This window comes from Ceratotherium simum, chromosome 32 (assembly GCF_057802395.1).
Source record: "Ceratotherium simum simum isolate JZ-2026a chromosome 32, ASM5780239v1, whole genome shotgun sequence".
NCBI lineage: Eukaryota > Metazoa > Chordata > Mammalia > Perissodactyla > Rhinocerotidae > Ceratotherium > Ceratotherium simum.
Window position 1 is genome coordinate 10,796,911 of NC_141931.1, and position 14,223 is coordinate 10,811,133.

General features: G+C 37.5%; 1 long non-coding RNA gene across 1 annotated transcript; it reads right to left on the minus strand.

Moving 5' to 3' along the window:
• Positions 1–727: 727 nt before the first annotated feature.
• On the minus strand, positions 728–8,290 carry LOC147912962 (uncharacterized). Its single transcript, XR_015549380.1, has 3 exons — positions 8,206–8,290; positions 3,344–3,397; positions 728–1,202 (listed from the first exon to the last, which is right to left on the minus strand). It is a non-coding gene; the product is annotated as an uncharacterized LOC147912962 (long non-coding RNA).
• Between the last annotated feature and the right edge of the window lie 5,933 nt (positions 8,291–14,223).

Consider the following 14,223-nt stretch of genomic DNA (forward strand, 5'->3'; position numbering starts at 1 on the left):
TTATAGTAAATTAAAATCCTGAAATCTTTTCCATATGTTCTACTTTTAAGCCATATCTCCTTCCACAAGCATAAATTTTAAAATATTTTCCCTATTTGGTATATATGGTTTACATCTTCTAGATTCAAGTATGGGGTTATACTTTTAACTCTTTTAAGCCTCAACTTTTTTTCTTGGGCCCATTGTTGCAGCTTATTAAGGCCATTTTAGCTACATCTTTCAATCTGATGGCATCTGCAAACATGATCAGTGTTTAATCAATATCCTAATTCAAACCACCAGGAGAAACGTACACCACGTAGAAAGTTCCTCAGGTCAGTGCTTTCAAGCTGTGGTGGTAATCCTTTAGTGGGTCATGAACCAATTTAGTGGGTTGAAATCTGCATTTTAAAAAAATAGCGGGCCAGCCCCGTGGCTTAGCGGTTAAGTGCGCGCGCTTCGCTACTGACCGCCCAGGTTTGGATCCCAGGCGCGCACCGCCGCACCGCTTCTCCGGCCGTGCTAAGGCCGCGTCCCACATACAGCAACTAGAAGGATGTGCAGCTATGACATACAACTATCTACTGGGGCTTTGGGGGACAAAAAGGAGGAGGATTGGCAATAGATGTTAGCTCAGACCTGGTCTTCCTCAGCAAAAAGAGGAGGATTAGCATGGATGTTAGCTCAGAGCTGATCTTCCTCACAAAAAAAAAATAAATAACAAAGAATAGAATAGAACATATCAGAGTTTATTGCATATAGTTAGGACAAGTTACATTTTATGAAACTTTTTTCTCAGTCATATACACATACACACATACATGTTCTACTAAGGTCAATATAGCACAATCACAGACAGATACAGATCATATTGTCACATGAATCACATAATTAAATTGAAGAATATTGTGCTATTTTTTAAAAAACATGTTAAATAGATTATCATAGAAGTGAAATGAAAGCCCCATTGTCACACTTCTAATTCTTGACTTTTTAAAACGAAAACTCCCATTGTTGAACAATCAGACAACTCCTTTCCTTTGAGAATTGTCTTTGAAGCTGTAATCAAGGGTATTCCTGGGTTTCCGAAGTGTCTCAGCACCACTGCAGGGCTTCTGGGCCTCTAATCCCATTCAAGTAGCTCAGATCCATTTCTCTCTTTTCATATGCCATGGTGTTACGTAAGATTTTATTTGGGGGCCCAATGGAGGTGAAAGTTTCCTCTGGATTTAAAAAAAATAAAAAGTTGAAGTCTATTAACAAAGACCGTACTTCGTAATGAAACTGATGAGAAAATATCTTTGACTTGCAAAGTAAGCATACAGAGAATATATTAATGGACCGGTAAAGTTGTGCCTGAAATTTATGTTTGGACCATTTCTCATGACTACTTGTATCCTTCTGTTCCATCTAAATGATATGTTTTCTATATTCTAATGTTAACGTATTGATTAGCAATCAATGTGGCAGTTATTTTTTTGAAGTCGACACCTTCCACTTGTTGGTATTCATGGTTCCTGTGGACTCTCCTTGCGTGTAATGGTCCTTGGTCTATAAGTAGTTTTTCTTTTATCAAATATGATGTGATAGTCCTTAAAGCTGTTCACAAATACTCCAATTCTCCTTGTTCCAGGCAGGCATAAGGTAGAATTTTACTTTACCCTATTGAAGTTAGTTGTGGCCATGTGACTTGCTTTGCCCAACGAAATGAAACTGAAGACAATGTGTGTCACTTACAGGTGGAGGTATTTAATGCCAGTGGTAGGCATTATAGGGCTGCAATTCCCTTTCCATGATCATTAGGGAAATACCAGTGATAAGGATGAGCACAGTCTCCTTGCAGACCCATGCCAGACATATAGCATAGTAAAAAATGAACCCCTATTGTCCTGAGCACCTGAGATTTGGGATTTATTTGTAATTAACACATAAACTAGCCTATCCTAATATGTGGTTTACCAAACACTTATTTTCCTGTACTTTAAGCCATATTTATTCTTTGTTTTAATTTGTGTTTTTGTTTCTATAGTGATAAATCATGATTATTCTTCTCACATCTCCATACTGTTTATTGAGCTGTAATAATCCTCTCTTCTGATTTTCCAGTGTTTTTTTTTTTTTCCCGTGTAAGAGTCACATTGCAAGAATCTTTCTTGAATGAATATCAATAGTGGGGCAGTTGGAAGTCATACTTTTTTCATTATATTTGGCAAAGAAAAAATATACTTCTTTTTAGAGGATCTCCACCCTTCAGCTGCAACTCATTACTGTCTACCTAAATGCACTAAACTAGCCAGAAAGCAAATGTTTCCCATTACAAATGACATTTATCAGCTAGTCTCAGCAATAGGTCTCCTTCAAAATTGATCTCGTTTGGAAGTAACAGTTATGACTCACTACTGGATCTCTCAGTGCTTTCAAAGTGAAAAAATGCAATGGATGATATGATTAACATTGACCTATTGCATCTTTTGTATGTATATATCAACCATAACATTTATTTTTCCAGTAAGACATTTTTTTGGCTACCAGTGTTAGAACGCCTGCTTGAATATGTCTGGTAGTCTTTCATTTGCATTAATGCTTTACATTTTCAAGTTTTTCATATAACATATTCACTATTATATTTTTAGAATCTGTTAGTTTTGCACTATTGCCCATAAATTGAATTATGTTATTTAAAAAATGTTTGAGTTAATCTAATTCAGACTTTAAACCTGATTGAAATATGGAAAGTCCCCAACTTCCACGTGGGTTATGTCCTAAAAATTTATAGTCTGCTTTTTGGAGCTTGGGTGACATTTCCCAGAAAGAATTCTAAAGTCTGTAATTATTAGTTCCCACCCTAGCTACCAAAGCCAATTTAACTCCTAAAGTAGCTGAAATATATTTCTTGTATACGTGTATGGATCATCTTAGAAATCTAATCACCATACACAACTATGTTTGGGAAAACTTATTCTTTGGCATTAATAAAGACAAACATTTATTTGGAGAGAATGTTTGTTCTCTTAAAGTTTCTTAGGAGAAGGGAAGAAATGTGGCAGCCCTAGGGACACACTTTTCTCTTTCTTTCAGCCATGGAAACAATGGTCTGCTGATATATGGGGGGTTTTTTGTTTGTTTTTGTTTTTGGTGAGGAAGATTCACCCTGAGCTAGCATCTGTGCCAGTCTTCCTCTATTTTGTGTGAGGGTTGACACTACAGCATGGCTGACGAGTGGTGTAGGTCTGCACCTGGGATCCGAACTCCCAAACCAGGGCTGCTGAAGCGCAGCATGCTGAACTTAACCACTATGCCACCAGGCCAGCCCCCTGATATGTGTTTTTTTCCCCCCCAAAAAAGAGTGTGGAAGTATACGAACCTTGTCTCCCTCTTCAGGTAGTTGAGGTGAGCCTCTTAGAATATCTGATATGGCCTGAGATGGATGATAAGACAAAAAGGTCTTTGTAAATCAGATATTTCTTTCAAAATACTCATACTTAATTTTATACAATAACTTAAAAGATATAGATCCACGTAGAAGCAATATAATGCAAAATTAACTCAAGTGGGGTCTCACCTTCTCATTGTGATTTTCCAACCATAAAGTACTGATCACAATTTAACAGGAATATAATCTAATAATAATTTTTTTTATGAACTAATGCAGCTGCAAAATTCACACTCCAACCAGTCTATCCCTACAATGCCATGGGGAGAAGAATTGGAATGACTTCGAAACTCCTAAATTTGGAGATGTGGAACAAATGGTATCTGTTTATTTAGTGACAAATTGTAGGTGGGCTGTGTCCTGTCATCTTGACCCAAAGAGGAGCTAGCTCAGCATTGAATCAGCAGGGATTTTGTTTCTAGGCATTGTTTGCTCTATTTATGGTGACAATCACTCTAGTAGTTCAAGACCTTCCCTTCCCATCCAGAGGAAGAATTTTCTTTGGGGGTAGTTAGAAGAGTGAGGGAACTAACTTCTCAGAAGCCTCACCACAAGTATAGTTATGTCTCAATGACCCAAATTTGAGGACGTTTATCTCTGAGTAATCCTTATGGCCAGAGAGATAGGATGTTCTGATTGGTTTAAGCTAGTCAGGTCCACTCCTAGGTCAATCCCACTGTAATTACTATAATTTCATGAATATTATACAATGGATTTGCAAAGGATTCCCCCCAAAAAAACTCAAAGTACTTTAAGCAGAAGAAGAGAAAAATAGATTTTGGTAAGTCACTCCCAAAATATTCACTATACCTTTTATTTTTACTGTTTCTCCAAAACGATATCTAAGGATGTGTTAAAACGTCATCCTGGAGGTCACAGAACTCAGGTAATAGTATAGCCTGGATTGGGTTTCTATATTCCCGTGCAGCACAGTATCCACTATACCATGATGGCTCCCCATCATGATGTATATATCATATGTATATATGATATGTACATATATGATATATGTCTTTGGGTAAATATCATAAAAGGCATAAAATTATTGGATGCACCACAGTAATGGGAATTCAATTTCAAGAGCTTGCCTAGACCTAAGGAGGAGAAACTCAGTGAAAGTCAGTTAACCTTTACTAGTTAAGCTTTTATATCACATTTATCTTGCATTCCCCATAGAGCAAGTCAGTACAATAGCCATCACACACACTAGAGGTCTCTGAGTCTAAATGTTTTCTAAAGCTCTTTGACACTCTAGACTAGAGGGTTTTATGTAGGTGAAGGCTATTGTTATCCAGTTTCACTTAAAGAGGAAGGAACAAGTGCCGATAGTCATCAATTACAATTCTTTCAAGTCTTTGCTCTCAGTTTTTAATAAATATGAAATCTGGCTGATCATTTTAAATTTCTAAAGGTTATATAAATGTAGAAAAGAGGAATACCCCAACCTGCTCCTTCCCCAAACATAAATATACAAAAGAAGAATCTGCACCAGTCTGTTTACAATTTAGAACCAAAAAAAATTTTGAAAAAGTCATGGTGATGAGTCCAGAATGTCAAAGCCAGTTTTAAGGCAGCTGGCCTTTCAGTTGCTAAGTGTGTTTATTTTTCCTGTTCTCTTCTGAAACCATAGTTGCTACAAAATCCCAGAAACAAAACTGTACTGAATCTACAGAACTCCTTTATTCCATCAAACCCCGGTCACCAAACTGTGATTAAATGGGTGTGAAGAGTGAAACAGCCCAAGATTCCTAAAATGTCACATATTTGCAATTTGACCAAAATGGAACCAAGCCTCTGGGCTTGTCTCATTACTTTTTGGCAAGGGAAAAGTGAATATCCATGGAAATGCTCTTAAAATTGTCCTTATTTTCTTCTGAAAAATGGTACCGATTTATAAAGTAGATCTTAATCCTAGTCAAAAGAGTCAGCATACCCACTGCACAGAAGCTCTCAAAGAAGAATCAACCTACTCAAAACCTTGGTGCTAGTGTTATGCTCTGAGGCAGTAGCTCAACAGCTAAGCACATATTTTGGAACATGCTCTCATCTTTATTAGCTGCATAATAAAGAGCTCCCTCTCCCTCAAAGTTGCTACCCTCTTTTTGCGAGGCCTAGACATCAGGCCTTTCAGGACAAGAATTGTAACTCTTCTCTGAACTAAATTAACCAGTGCCTTTGGTCTAATAGAAAGCTTTTTTTTTTTTTGCTGCAGAAGATTCTCCCTGAGCTAACATCTGTTGCCAATCTTCCTCTTTTTGCTTGAGGAAGATTTGCCCTGAGCTAACATCTGTGCCAATCTTTCTCTATTTTTTCTGTGGGTCACCGCCACACCTGGGTGCCAACAAGTGGTGTAGGTCCACGCCCGGGAACTGAACCTGGGCTGCCAAAGCAGAGCATGACAAACTTAACCACTAGGCCACAGGGCCAGACCCTAATAGAAAGCATTTTAATGACCATTGATTGTGATTGGGTCAGCTCTTCCTATATATAAATGCCCATCATAGAAATCAGAAGACCCAATACTGTACTCATAGATTCCAACAATAGATTTTACAGGTAAGACAGTTATTTTCTTGTTTCTTTGTCTGTTTATTCATTTTAGATTTTTTTTTTAAACTTTTTTTGTGCGTGTGAGGAAGATCAGCCCTGAGCTAACATCCGTTGCCAGTCCTCCTCTTTTTGCTGAGGAAGATTGGCCCTGGGCTAACATCCGTGCCCATCTTCCTCCACTTTACATGGGATGCCACCACAGCATGGCTTGATAAGCGGTACGTAGGTCCACACCTGGGATCTGAACCTGTGAACACCAGGCCGCTGAAGCAGAGAGCGCGGACTTAACCACTACACCACTGGGCCAGCCCTAGAAGTTTTTGAAGATGACAACAGCACATATTATTGTCTAATATTAGCTCCTTATTTAAGACAGCAGCCAAGCCTTATCAGCTTAATTATCTCCAATGTCTTTCTTAAGGTAAAAAAATGTAAATCAATAAGTCAGAATTCTCTAAACCTTTTCTGCACCCCTCACCACACACCTGTGCCTTCCAGGGTACATATTTGACAACCCCAGGACAACAGTCATGCTGTTCCAGGCCTTCTGGTGCTATAGTGTACTCATAAAATGTTACTGATATTTAAATATTCTTGTATGACTTTCAGATAATAGTAAGTACTTCATTAGATGAAATAAGTGAATAGATACATGAGTCTTTAATCAAATTGAAACCTAGGGAAATATGGAGCATGTTTAATTTACTTATAGAATTGATGAGGAAAACTTGACATACTCCTTAGTTGGTGTCTACTGCTCTAATAGAAAGAGATATCACCTAATAATATTTATTTACCTATGTTATTTCAACAAACACCACCCCATGATGGCAAACAAAGATTCTGAGCCTTACTCCTTCTAAGATATTGACAAGAGCTAACTGTATCAATCTTTGTATTGGCAGGATCCAAGACAAGTGTTTTTACAGGTTTCCTGGGGAAATACACAATAATGAGATGAATAAAAACAGAGTACAGGTCTGAGAACAAATACAGTTTTCTGAAGCATGTTAGAAAGATTAGGACGCAGTGTGGTGTTAGGAGACAATGTCAGGGATGACACTGGGGTAAAGATCCAGTTCTGATGCTTCATGTCTGTGTGGCCTTAAGAAAGCTACTTGAACTCTCTGAGACTCCGTTTCTTCATCTACAAAGTGAGGATAATAATTCTCTGCCCTTTGCCTTAATGGATTATTCTAAAAATCAAATGAAGTGACTCAAGTTATCTTGAAGTTTGTTAGTTATCTAATGATCAAAGGCAATGGCCTTTTCTGTCTTTGTGCTACTCAAGATTTCTAATATTCGGTTGAGTAACCTCAAACTCTCTCCTTTCATAACATAACACTCTATTGGTTCTGCTCCCAACTTTCCTTATCTGTATCCTTTGTTGACTTCCTCCTGCCTGCTAAAGTTAATGCCCCCCAAATTGTCTCTTTGGGCTTCTTCTCCACTCTCTTTCTCACCGATGTCATCATTCTCTAAGGCTAAATACACCCTTAAGGTGAATGATTCTCATGTCTAGGTCCCTAATCCACAGCTCTGTTTTGAGGTCCAGACCAATGTTTCCAATTGCTTGATCAGTAGATCCACCTAGAAAGCTCCCAGGTAATTGACACTCAAGATTGACAGCTCCTTTCCAAACCAGCTCTACCTATTAGATTCCTATTTCTATGAATGGCACCATTTTCCTCCTAATCCCCTACTATCAAAACATCAGGTATATAATTGATTCCTCTATTCCTTCTCATCCTCTATTCCCATATTTTGTTGGTTTTCTTTCTACAGAATCTTTTTTCTCTATTTTCTTCCAATTCTTATGCCACCACCATGGCTCAGGCTCACCCTCCCTCCCGTCTGAACTATGCCGGTGTCTCCTCACTGCTCTCCTCATGCTTAGCTCTTCTCCCTCTAATTCATTCACTACACGCTGCCAGAAAAAAAATCTTCTTAAAACACAACTCTGGACAAATCATTCTCCTAAAGCAAATACTTTTAAGGACTCTTGATTGCAAATGAAATTAAAATCAGACTTCTTATCCTGGTTCCATTTATTAATTCATTCAATGCATATTTATTGTTAACTGCTGGAAATACAACAATGAGAAACACAAGCATGATTTCTGCCCTCACTGAATTTTCAGTCTAGTGTGGAAAACAAACGTTACGTGACTAGGTAAACAAAATTTAATTAGAATTGTGAGCACTTTATGAAAGAGAAATAAAGCTTATTTCAAAAGACTTACCCTGGTCTGGAGGATCAGAGAAGAGTCTCCTACAGAAGTTTTATGTTTGTATGTTATTTATGTAGAGACTTTAGTTTTCTCAAATCCTCTACTCATAATCAACCTTTCACCCAAATTGAACTACTTAGATTCCTTTATTATGTCTCTTTCTGTGCTTTGTTTATGCTGTAGATTTTATTTATAACACATTCTACATATCTTTCAAATCCTGCCTCCTCCATGTAGTCTTTTTAGTAATTTCCCCAGTCAGCTGTGAGTTCCTGCTCCCTTAATCCACCACATCACTTTGTGTTTAGCTCTCTTCAGACGTGTGTGTGAATGATCCAATGATCTTGTTAAAACCATGCCTGGGGCCGGCCCCGTGGCTTAGCGGTTAAGTGCACGCTCCGCTACTGGCGGCCCGAGTTCGGATCCCGGGCGCGCACAGACGCACCGCTTCTCCAGCCATGCTGAGGCCGCGTCCCACATACAGCAACTAGAAGGATGTGCAACTATGACATACAACTATCTGCTGGGGCTTTCGGGGGAAAAAAAGGAGGAGGATTGGCAATAGATGTTAGCTCAGAGCCGGTCTTCCTCAGCAAAAAGAGGAGGATTAGCATGGATGTTAGCTCAGGGCTGATCTTCCTCAGGAAAAAAAAAAAAACAAAAAAAAACATGCCTGTTTGGAGGATACAAGGTCAACTTACAAAAACCAGTTGTATTTCTAGGTACTAGAAACAAGCAATTGGAAAAGGAATGTCTAAAAATCCATCTAAAATAGCATCAAAACATAAAATAGAGAACTGTGCTTCCAGCCCAGATGGAGAAATAGAGGTGGATTTACTCTACCACCTGAAACAACCAAACAACAACAAAAGACAAAATATATGAGAAAGTGGCTTTGGAGACACTGGGCATCAGGCATGAAGGACAGTGATCCCCAAGAAACAAGAAATGAACAAGGAGAGTGCTACAATTGCCCAAGCTTACAACCTTGAGACAGTTTGAGAGCTTCTAGGCTTAGCATATAGAGAGAAAACCAGGCAAAATCCAGGGGAATCCTGGAATTGAGGAGATGGAACTGAGTGTGAGAGAGACTGTGGGAGCTAGAGTGTTCAGGACAGAGTAATAGAGAGAAGAGTTTTGCAAAAAAAGAGAAATCTAGATATCTGCAGAAGGCATCTTCAAGAATGCAGCAGAATTTTGATCAGTGGATATATGTGAGAAACTACTTGATACTGGGAAATGATCCATCTAAAAGGATTAAAGTAACAGATCCATTACACACACATGGCCAGGAATAGTGCCTGTTCCCACTAGACATACTGGAAAATACCATAACTCAGCAGGCATTGGTAGAGTATACAGAAGGCTTTTGCCTTGGCAGTGAGGAATAATTAGCCCTAGACTGAGCACTATGCTGGTCCTGCCTAATAAAACTTAAAAGCAAAATCCAAATGAATCAAACTATTTCCAAGAAAATTAACTGCACTCCAGAACAAAGTTCAAGAATATTTATAGGAGTATAAAAATCTAGCACCCAATGAAGTAAAATTTACTATGTCTAATATCCAATCAAAGATGACCAGGCATAAAAGAAGCAGAAAGTAGGACCTATAATGAGAAGAAATATCCATCAATTCAAACCAACCCCAAACTGACAAAGATGTCAGGATTGCAGACAAGGATATTAAAACAGTTATTATTACTGCACTCCATATTTTCAAAAAGTTACACAGAGCATGGAAGATTTTTTTAAAGGACCCAAATTAAACTTCTAGAGATAAAAATACAACATATGAGATGAAAAAACTCTGGATGAGGTTAACATCAGATTGGACATTGCAGAAGAAAAGATAGTGAACTTGAAGATATAGCAATAGAAACTATTCAAAATGAAAGGCAAAGAGGAAAAAGAATTTTTTAAAAATGAAAAAGAGCATCAGTGAACCATGGGACAACTTCAAGTGACCTAATATGCATGTAATTAGAGTTCCCAAAACAGATGAGAGGGCAGAAAAATATTTGAAGAAATAATGTCCCAAATTTTCCACATATGATGAAAATTATAAACCCACAGATCTACCAAGCTCAATAAACCCCAAGCACAAAAAACAAGTTTATGCACCAAATAACAGAGCAAAACCTGAGAAAAAACTAATAGATCCACAAGGAGAAATGGAGAAATGCACAAATAGAGTCAGAGAACACCAGACAGAAGTCTGGAGTCTGGTGTTCTCCTCACAAACATAGATGCAAAACTTGTAAACAAAATTTTATCAAATAAATCCAGCAACATATTAAAAGCATCATAGTGAAGTGAGGTTTATTCCGGAAATGCAAGCTTGGTTTAACATTCAAAAATCAATCAATGCCATTCATTATGTTAATAAACTAAAAATGAAAACCATGTGATCATCTCAGTAGACACAGAAAAAGCATCTGACAAAATACAACATCCACTCCTGATAAAAATTCCCAACAAAAATCCCACAGCTAACATCATACTTAATGTCGAAACATCAAATGCTTTCCCTCTAAAATCAGGAACAAGATAAGAATGTCTGCTCTTACCACTTCCACTCAGCACTCTACTGGAGTTATAACCAATGCAAGAGAAAAAAAAAAGGCATCCAGCTTGGAAAGGAAGAAATAAAACTGTCTTTATTCCCAGATGACACAAGAGTCTATGTTGAAAATACAATAGAATCTACAAAATAGAATAGAGAGTCTAGAAATAGAGCCACACATAGACAACAAATTAATTTTCACAAATCTTCCAGTATGACTTAATGGGGAAAAGAAAGCCTTTTCAACAAATGGCCCCAGAATATCTGGATATGCATATAGAAAAAAATAAAACTTGACAGCTACCTCAACCCACACACCAAAAAGAATTTGAGCTGCATCATGGAGCTAAACACAAAGCTAGAACTAAAATATTCCAGAAGAAAATATAGGAGAATAATTGGGCTTCATAAAAATTAAAAACTACATTTATCAAAGACACCATTTAGAAAATGTAAAGGGAAGTCACAGACTGGGAGAAATTTTATGTATCTATCTATCTATCTGTCTATCTACCTCATACAAATATATATATACATGCATATATCATACATATATAACAAATATATATGCATGTATATATTGTCATATATATAACAAACATATATATAAAACAAATTACTTGTATCCAGAATTGTAGATAGGACATCTAAAATTGTAGATGTATATGTAGATAGGACAATCTCAAATCAATATTAAAGATAACCCACTTTTTAAATGGGCAAAAGTCTTGAATAGACACTTCACAAAATAAAAAACCAGAATAGCAAATAAACACATGCAAAGATGCACAATATTATTTGTCATCAAGGAAATACAAATTAAAAACACAATGAGATACCATTTCACACACATAAGGATGACTAAAATTTAAAAGACTGACAACATCAAATGTTGACAAGAATATGAAACTACCGAAACTCTCATCAGAGAGTAAATAGATACAACCACTTTGGAAAAATTTAAGTTTTTAAATAAAGCTAAACATATACCTACTCTATGACGCAGCAATTCTTCTCCCAGGTATTTACCCAAGAGAAATAAAATATGGCCACAAAAGACTTGTATAAGAATGTGTTTGGCTCTCTTTATGGTAGCCAGACCTCTGGTTTCCAGTTCTACATATAGGAACTTGGAAGTTGCCACTCCATCCTAACAACAAGTAAAAAGCTGAACAGACTGAAAAAATCAACAACTCTTCTTGGATCCATAAGAGAGGGGAGGACACAGGGCAAACCACTGCCCCCAAGATTGGAGAGATGGACAGTGACTACAGGGGGCCACAGCTCACCAGAGCGGAGACTCAGGAGAGGAAACTGTCATGGGAACCAGTGCCAAGGCAGAGAAATCTGAACCATAGTCCATGAATTGCTGGAGGCTCAGTGTGGACAACTCTTAGAGTTAAAAAGTCCAGGGGAACCCAGTCCTGGGGGCCCCCATAATATTGTGAGATTTACCTCCAGGATCCCAACCTGGTTCCCACAGTAAATACTGGAGAAAAATCCCTGCTTCTGGCAGGGGAAAGGGAAAAGGAACCATTTCGAAATGTGCCAGAGAACTCAGTTCTTCTTAACAATGCCTGCCCTCAGGCAAAACCAGTTAATCAGAGCCTAACCCACTGGGGTATTATCAGAGCCTGACTGACCTGGGGAAGGGAAATACCAACTCCAACTCCAGTCAACTGTAGCCTTCTACGTGGTAAAACAGAAATCCCCAATTCCAGCCCACTCTAGCCATCCTGTCCCACCTGAGGGGGGATAAAAAAACCCGAGAAACACTTGTGAAGTTCACAGTCCAGAGGCACAGGCTCACTAAAAGACTGAGATCTAATCAAAGGGCTCTAAAACACTGCCCCTCATAAGAAGGACTATGAACACCTTACAACCACTTTTTCTAAAGGCATATTTACAGCAGTTCCTTTCACTCGGTACATCATGTCCAATTATCAAAAAAAAATCACAAAGTGTACCAAAAAGCAACACAAAAAACAAAACAACTCGAAGAGACAGAACAAGCATGGGAATCAGACACGGCAGGAATGTTGGAATTACCAGACCAGGAATGTAACACAACTATGATTGATATGCTAAGAGCTTTAATGGATAAGTAGACATGCAAGAACAGATGGGCAATGTAAGCAGAGAGATGGAAATCCTAAGAAAGAACAAGAAAGAAACGTTAGGGATCAAAAACACTATAACCGAAAGGAAGAATACCTTTGATGGGCTTATTAGTAGACTGGACACGGCTGAAGAAAGAATCTCTAAGCTTGAGGATATATCAACAGAAACCTTCAAAACTGAAAAGCAAAGAAGACAAAGACTGAAAAAATACAGAACAGAGTATCCAATAACTGTGGGACAACTACAAAAGGTGTAACGTGTGCAGTGGGCATACCAGAAGGAGAAGGGAGAGAGAGAGGAATAGAAGAAGTATTTTAAACAGTAATAACTGCGAATTTCCTGAAATCAATGTCAGACACCAAACCACAGATCCAGGGACTGAGTTTATGCCAAGCAGGATAAATGCCAAAACACCTACACCTAGACGTATAGTTTTCAAACTACAGAAAATCAAAGATGAAGAAAACATTCTGAAAGAAGCCAGAGGAAGAAGCACTTTACCTATAGAAGAACCAAGATAAGAATTACATTTGACTTCTCCTCAGAAACCAGGCAAGCAAGAAGAGAGTGGAGTGAAATAATTAAATTGCTGAGAGAAAAACACCACTCACTTGTAATCCTGGACCCTGTGAAATTGTCCTTCAAAAGTGAAGGAGAAATAAAGACTTGCTCAGACAAACAAAAACTGAGGGAATTTGGTTGCCAATAGACCTGCCTTACAAGAAAGGTTGACAGAAGTTCTTTAGAATGAAGGAAAATACTATAGGTCAGAAATTCAGATCTACATAAAGAAAGGAAGAGCATCAAAGAAGGAATAAGTAAAGGTAAAATAAAAACTTTTATTTTTCTTATTCTTAATTGATTTAACAGATAATAGTTACTTGAAAATAATAGCAACAATGCATTCAATTATGTATCCTTACGTATATATCTTATACATATATGTATGTGTGTATATTTATATATGCTTATGTATGCTTATATATAAATGAAATGAAGGACAGCAATGATACAAAGAATGGGAGAGGGAATTAGTATTATTTTGCTATCATAAAGTATTCACATTACCCATGAAGTAGTATAATGGCATTGGAAAGTGGACTTGGATTAGTTGTAAGTGTATATTTATAATAGCGCTAAATTGGAAACAACCCCAAAATATCACCAACAGTTGAATAGATAAACAAATTGTGGTATATTTGTACAATGTACTACTACTCAGCAATAAAAAAAAAGGATCTACTAACACACACAACAATATTGATCAATCTCAAAAGCAGTATATTGATTGGAAAAAGACAATCACAAAAGTGTGAAAACTGTATCTTTCCATACACAAAGTTAA